Below are 6,782 nucleotides of genomic sequence, written 5' to 3' on the forward strand. Positions count from 1 at the left end.
CATAGAAAAATTAAAAAAAAAGGTGGCATGTAGAAGAACAATGTTCAGGCGGAAATGAAAAGTATGGAGGATGTTCACAACTAGATTGGAGATCTTAGGTACCTGGTTGAGGATTGAAAGAACATAAAGAAATCCTATCCTTTTTGGCCTTAGGTTTTCTATTTTTGTTTCTTTTAGTTATATTTTTGTTGGAAATGTAATGCAAGAAAGGTGAATAAGTGCTGGGGGGGGGGGGGGGGGGGTTGTGAATCAAAAACCACTTAAAAATTCTTATTCTTAACCCACTTTAATATAATATCTAATTTACTTGCATGCATGGAATGTAAAGCAATAAAGTAGCAACACCATAACATGATATTTGGTAACCTAGATACCATCCAAGTAGAAGGTAAAACTGGGGTGGAGATGACACACACAATGCTTCACTACCATAGTAATAAAGTTGGTCTATCTAGGCTTACAATTGATCACTTTTGGTGATCTACTCAATTATGAGTAAGAAGGACTATTAGGCCCACCTTGTGAAAGGATTTATACAATACAATTAAGTATTTACTTTGTCAGGAGTTTCTACAAAGCACAATTAGGTCCACCTTGCTAAAGGATTTGGGACTAATGTACATGTTAGGATGAATATGTGGGCTGATCTTTGCTTTGCAACTTTATTTTCTAAAGAATATCCTTTGAAGTAAACTAATCACCTGACTATGATAGATAGGTCATTTCCTTTCCTTTATGCTACTAGTAGCCTTCTAAATACTTTGTTCTTTCATATTCACTTGTAATTCATAATACATCATTTGGATAATAAAACTTGTACCTTATATTTATATCTAGATAAATAATTAGATTAATAAACTAGATACAACTTCAATAGTTCCAAAAATAATTACCAAGCTGGCTCAGTACCGGTACTCAGGTCCAATAGCTTACTTGGGTGATACTACAGATACTTGGGCAACATTGTCACCTTGGCTAACTTTGGCACTTGATTGATACTGGATGCTTAGTTCATACTAATCACCTAGAAAACTTATTTTGATTAGTTCATACTACTCTTCATTCTTGGTTATCATTCTCAAAAGAGAATTCTTTACTAACTTAGTTGACACTAGAGCTTGATAGATACTGTCAACTCGGTTGATAGTATAACTCAATGGATACTATTAACTTGGTTGACACTACTCCCTAGTTTCTTGTTTAACCCTATTAACTTGGTTAATTCATGAGCTCGTTTAACATTTTTGTCTGGTAGCTCAATCACTACTAACTTCTCATAATAACTAAGTGTTTTGGCACTAATTGGCAATATGTCTTGTTAGAAGGTTAACAATCTCCCCCTTTGGCATTAGTGAGAAAAAAAATTATCATGCAAAAAATTTGAAATCAAAATTCTTCACTCAAACTCCCCCTTTGAGTGTGCTCTATTCTATAGCTTGGTTTACATTGAAAACTATGTAACTTGGTTTGAACTAAAAAGTCTACAACTTGGTTTCAACTAAAAACTATGTTTTTGATTTTTCAAAATTGTTTTTGTTTATCTTATTTTTACATTTACTTAATTCTATAAATATCTCCCCTTTATATGAATATATATACTTTTCCTTATATACTTTCCCCTTTTATTTATACTATCACCCTTGTTTTTGTTACAAGTGCCAAAAATTTACAAGGTTATGCCAAAATGAGAGAGAAAATCATGATGTCCTTCAAAATCAAAGACATAGTCTTATCCTTGTTATCTTGTAGCACCTTTAGTATGTGCAGATCAATCTAAAGTTTTGCTAATAACTTCAACATGTGGTCTATAACTAAAAGGTTTGTGTCTTTAAGCAGTGTCTTTGCATGATCTATTCTCTTCTGCATAATGCACATGTGGGGAAGCATCATACTTTGTATACTTACCAAGGTTTCCCTTATTATGGCCTTCAAATCCATACCAATATTAGCTATTTTATTTCTTCCATAATCCTCCTAGTATGTCTATTTTCTCAGTAGATGGATTAGACTGGTCCTAATTTGGGATTATAATCTCTTTATCTAGATCAATATCATCAACAATCTTTCCTTTTCCTTTTCCCTTGACAACTGGTAAGGGTACGATCTCCTTTCCTTTTTCAACTAAATCCTTTCTTGGCTATTGCTTGGTTGATACACTATGAGCCTATTTCTTGGTTACTAAAGAAGTAGAACTCGATGAAGATGCAATAATCTTCACTACATTGGTCAACTAAATTAGGTTCAACTTAGTAGGTTGTAGCTTATGTGTAGGCTTAGGAGGAGTTTATGGAAGTGATGGTGTGACTTTTGCAGCAATTTTCTTAGGATTGAACTCTTCAATACTATGAACCTCTAGTAGGTCTCCCTCTTCTTTAAAATCATTTTTTTCCACATATTGGTTATGGACTGCACAATATCCTCTATCTTATTCAACACAATTTGAAAGGATTTAAATCTAGGAGTCTTCTTGTTTTCATATTTAGACATGGCCTCCTTGATTTCCTTTTTAGAGAGATTTGGCATGAGCTTCTTTAGATTTTCCTCTCTAATATCCTTTTCTAATTTTACTACATTAGCTCAATGGTGAGAAACAACTTTTAGTAGGGCTTTAGGAGCTTTCCCTTTGATTTCAGTAGGGTCATACTTCCTTTTGGCCATTTTCTCAGCCATTGCATCTTCAGATTGCCTCTATTCATCTTTGCTTCTATTTTCATATTTCAAATATGTGAAATCTGCCATCCCACTACCTTCCGTTAATTATTTTAGTCATCATTCAATGGTAGGTGGGGGCCTTTTCAAAGAGATGATTGGGCTGTTGTCTCCATCTTCATCATCATCCTTATCTTCAAGCCTTAATTTCCTTCTTGCCTTCCTAGGCTTGATAGTAGTGATTATAGGGATAAAGATCCTTGCTGATTTCTTTGATTGAGCTTTTACCTTTTTCTTTGAAGGTTCCTCTATCTCTTATTCTTCTTGATCAACTTCCTCTTCTTATTACTCTTCTACATCATCACCTTTCTCTTTAGTAAGCATGAAAGGGAATCTAATTTGGCAAGCTTCTTTTCAATGTTTCCCAACCTTTTCTTTCCTTTCTTCAAGCTTTGACAAATATGAATTTTGAGTGAGATTCTAGTCTTTTATTCTTAATATGTTCCAAAGTATGTAGCCTTGGGATTTACAAGCTCATTTATTAGAGCCTTAATGATATATATGGTTTTATGAATGTTTACCTCATATGCCAGAGGTTTCACCCATGTAATCCTAGGTCTGATTGCCTGAATATGTACTTTATCACAATCAACTAGGAAGCATATGTCTTGCTCATAATCATCTACCAATTTTTTAGGGATCCTAAATGTACTCTGCATCCTCTCCTTAAAGTTTTCAAAATATGCATACATGATGCCTTCAAAGTTCTCATCCATTTCATCTATGAACTCATTTACTTGATATAGCACTAGGGTGCCTTTCTTCGATACATTAGTGTTGATCTTAGGTTGGTTTTGAAAAATGAGTGTCTATACACTTAAGTCATTATAAGTCATTTACTTAGTTCATGCTAAACAAGTAATGCATACCAAACATAACATGTCAGATAGAGCATGCTGAGTGAAATACTTAGTAAGTGTTGAGTAAAGAGCTAGTGTCGAGTCACTCAAGTGCCAGGAAGATAATGTAATGCTAAAAACCTAGCATGCTACAAATATTGATGACAATTTTTTCTATTAGCTATAGAGAGATCAAAAAAATATAAACAAACCACCAATAGTCAAGAAGGAGGCATAGCCTCACACTGACGCCAAGGAGGCAAAAATACAATAAGTAAGCATCACATATAAAAAAACCCCAAAACAAGGGGGAACCATCGAACTAATGTAAAATGTTAGAATAGGTATCCACCCACGTGGTCCAATAGAGTGGGCCTTCCATCCAAATGATGTTCTTTTGCTCTTGGATCTGGGATAGCATAAAGATCTGCTCTTGACAATACTAACTAATAGCAACACTTGTGATAATATAAGGTGAACACCAAGGAGGAAAGTAAACCAAGAATGGTAAGCTCCTTAGGCATGACTTGTGATGATGTAGACGTGTCTAGGTAGCTAGGGGATGTGTGCTCGATTGTGCTCAAGCTTCAAGTGATGGTTTGTTATCAAACATGGAGGTGAGTGGAGGATTCAACAATGGAGGTGAAGATGGATTTTAACATGGTGAGGGTGTAAATAGATATGTTGTAGTGGTTAGTGGGGCATTATAAGTTTGCATGGGTAGATGATGAATTGTGAGAGGGGAAGGGTTCACTTTATAGGCTAAGGGGTAGTGAGATTGAGGGTCAGGATGCAAGGATGGAATAATGGTGAGGGAGGGCTAGGATGCTTTGAAAGGGGAGTACATGGATTGTGCTTGTTTGGAGCCAATCAGGGAGTCACACTCGTCACAAGGAGGATGAGGGTGAGGGGATGGGAAAAATGGATGGTCAAAGGGAGTAATGAGGGAGGAAGAGTGTGTAAGAGGGATGTAAGAGGCATTAATGACATGTAAGAGCCATTAATGCTCTTAGATAGGGATGGAAGAGGACAAGGGAGACTATTGGCTTTGGCTTGGGTTAGCAAGGCTTAGCACTTGCTTAAAGTTGTGCACATGTTTAGGAGGGGGATAAGGCTTAGCTTAGAAAAGATTAGGAGGTAAGTGGCTTAGCTTTGATGGGATGGGTTAGTTAGGTGGCTAAGTGAGGTTAGTATGAGTGGATGGGTTGGATTAGCGGTAAAGATAGGGTTTAGGGATGGTTTAGGGGTTTAGGATGATTTATTAAATGATTTATTTAATAAAAGGGGGATGTGGGATTAAATTAAATAGATTTGAGGATTTATTTAATATAATAGAGGAAAATAAATTTAATTGATAAATTGAATTTGGGTTATCAATCAATTTTACCAATTGGACTATAGTAAATTTAAATAAATAAATAAACTAGGGGATGATGATTAATTAATCAATAATGTCCAAGAAGATGACTAAATAAGATTACCTAATGGTGTAATTAGATTTAAGTGTCTGCATTTTGCCCCTCTTTGACATAGTGTTGGGACAATACTATTTCAAAGAAGTTCGAAATGAAGGATGTGAGGAAGATTTTTTTTAAAGCAACAAAGTTGCCTCAGTTTTGAAAAGAATAAGATATACTATACTACATGATGCCCCCTGAAGAAGATGGCTGGGAGAGAGAAAAAATTGCTATGACTTATTGAAAAGTTATAAGAAATTGACAAGAGCAGGGGGACGTGGAAGGGAAAAAGGAGTGTGAAAAAGACAATTAAATGATAAAAATAACATGATGGGAGGAAAAAAGGGGTGTGAGAGGAGTCAGACAGGGAAGAAGGGCACTATAGGAGGTCTATAAGGGGGGTTAGGATGGGTAGAAAGGGCCATTGGCTCTCATATTGATGTAGATATATTATTGTTTGGAGCTTTGATTTGGTTGATATGATGGCTGCATAGGGACAACTAGAGCATCGAGCATATGTGGTATGATGAGTATGAGTGCGATAGACACTAGAATGATCAGTAGGGTTAGAAAAATATACTTAGTTATTTATGCATTTATTTTTTTAGCATTCCTACAGGCACGGGTCTAGTGGGGTCACTATAGGGATTGACAGGACTATGATCCCACAATGTCAGATAGAAAGTAGAAGTGAAAGTTAGGGTCAGAAGCTATTTTCTCGAGATTGTGAATTTGGGTTAGCAAGTTTGCTAGTGAAAGTGCACTCCTGTGTATAGGAACATAGTCTCACAGCTAAGGGTAGTTTGTAAGAAAAGGTCAATGCAAGAATGGGGAAAAGGTTGATTGGTAGGGGTAACGGGTTGGGTGCAATCCCATGGGAAGTTGGGGTTGTGGGAACAAGGGGGTGCATTTGGGATAGTGGGAATGCTAAATAAGTTTTTTTGGGGAAGACAAACATTGAAGAGCGATCCTGTGGTAAAATGTAACAATAGGATCCTGAGTGGTGAACATTCATGAAAATGCTCTGACAGGAATGCCGAGAAAGGGTAAAGGAAAAAATTAGTGGGGAAAAAGAGCGAGTCAGGGAGTTGGGGGTGGGGTTGGGTTTTTGAATCATGGTAACACTATGTAGAAAATGAAAACTAACATGATCTTGCCTTGTATGCAGTGGTTTCTAGATGTGTTGGTGTTACAAGAATGACAAGCAACTATACTACACACTGGAGAGCTATTCACACCTATCGACTGAGCTAGGATTGGCAGTATTAGCCTGGGGTACGTAGCTAGGTTGCTGCATATGTGGACATATATGGTGATAGTGACAACCTTATGTGAGCGATGACACAGTGAGATTGACACATTTTACCTATTGATAGGGGGGATGATAGTGACCTTAGAGGATGTCTATAGGATCTTTTGATTACCTATGCAGGGGACACTGGTGATGGCTACCAAGGAGATGATGGGAAAGGTGGTGGTACAATGATAGGTGGGACCTAGAGTGTAGTATCAAATTTAGAGTGGTCAGTTTCCTTTAGATGAGCACTTGGATTGAGTAGCCACAAAGAGGAGGATCTATTTCTATGTATGTGGGCTAGTTTCGAGATATATTTCCCTAGATACTGGTGGTATAGGAGTTATGTTGGCATTGATACCGATGATTATGTAGATTTTGGATGTCATAGATCTTGCAGAATCAGGTTCATTGATGCTTAAAGAGTTGTATCACGATCTCCATTAGATAGTATATCAGGGTGTAGGGCACCAGGGGATGAGT

This window comes from Cupressus sempervirens, chromosome 11 (genome assembly GCF_028749045.1).
Source record: "Cupressus sempervirens isolate cs-2001-9-10 chromosome 11, ASM2874904v1, whole genome shotgun sequence".
Classification (NCBI taxonomy): Eukaryota; Viridiplantae; Streptophyta; class Pinopsida; order Cupressales; family Cupressaceae; genus Cupressus; species Cupressus sempervirens.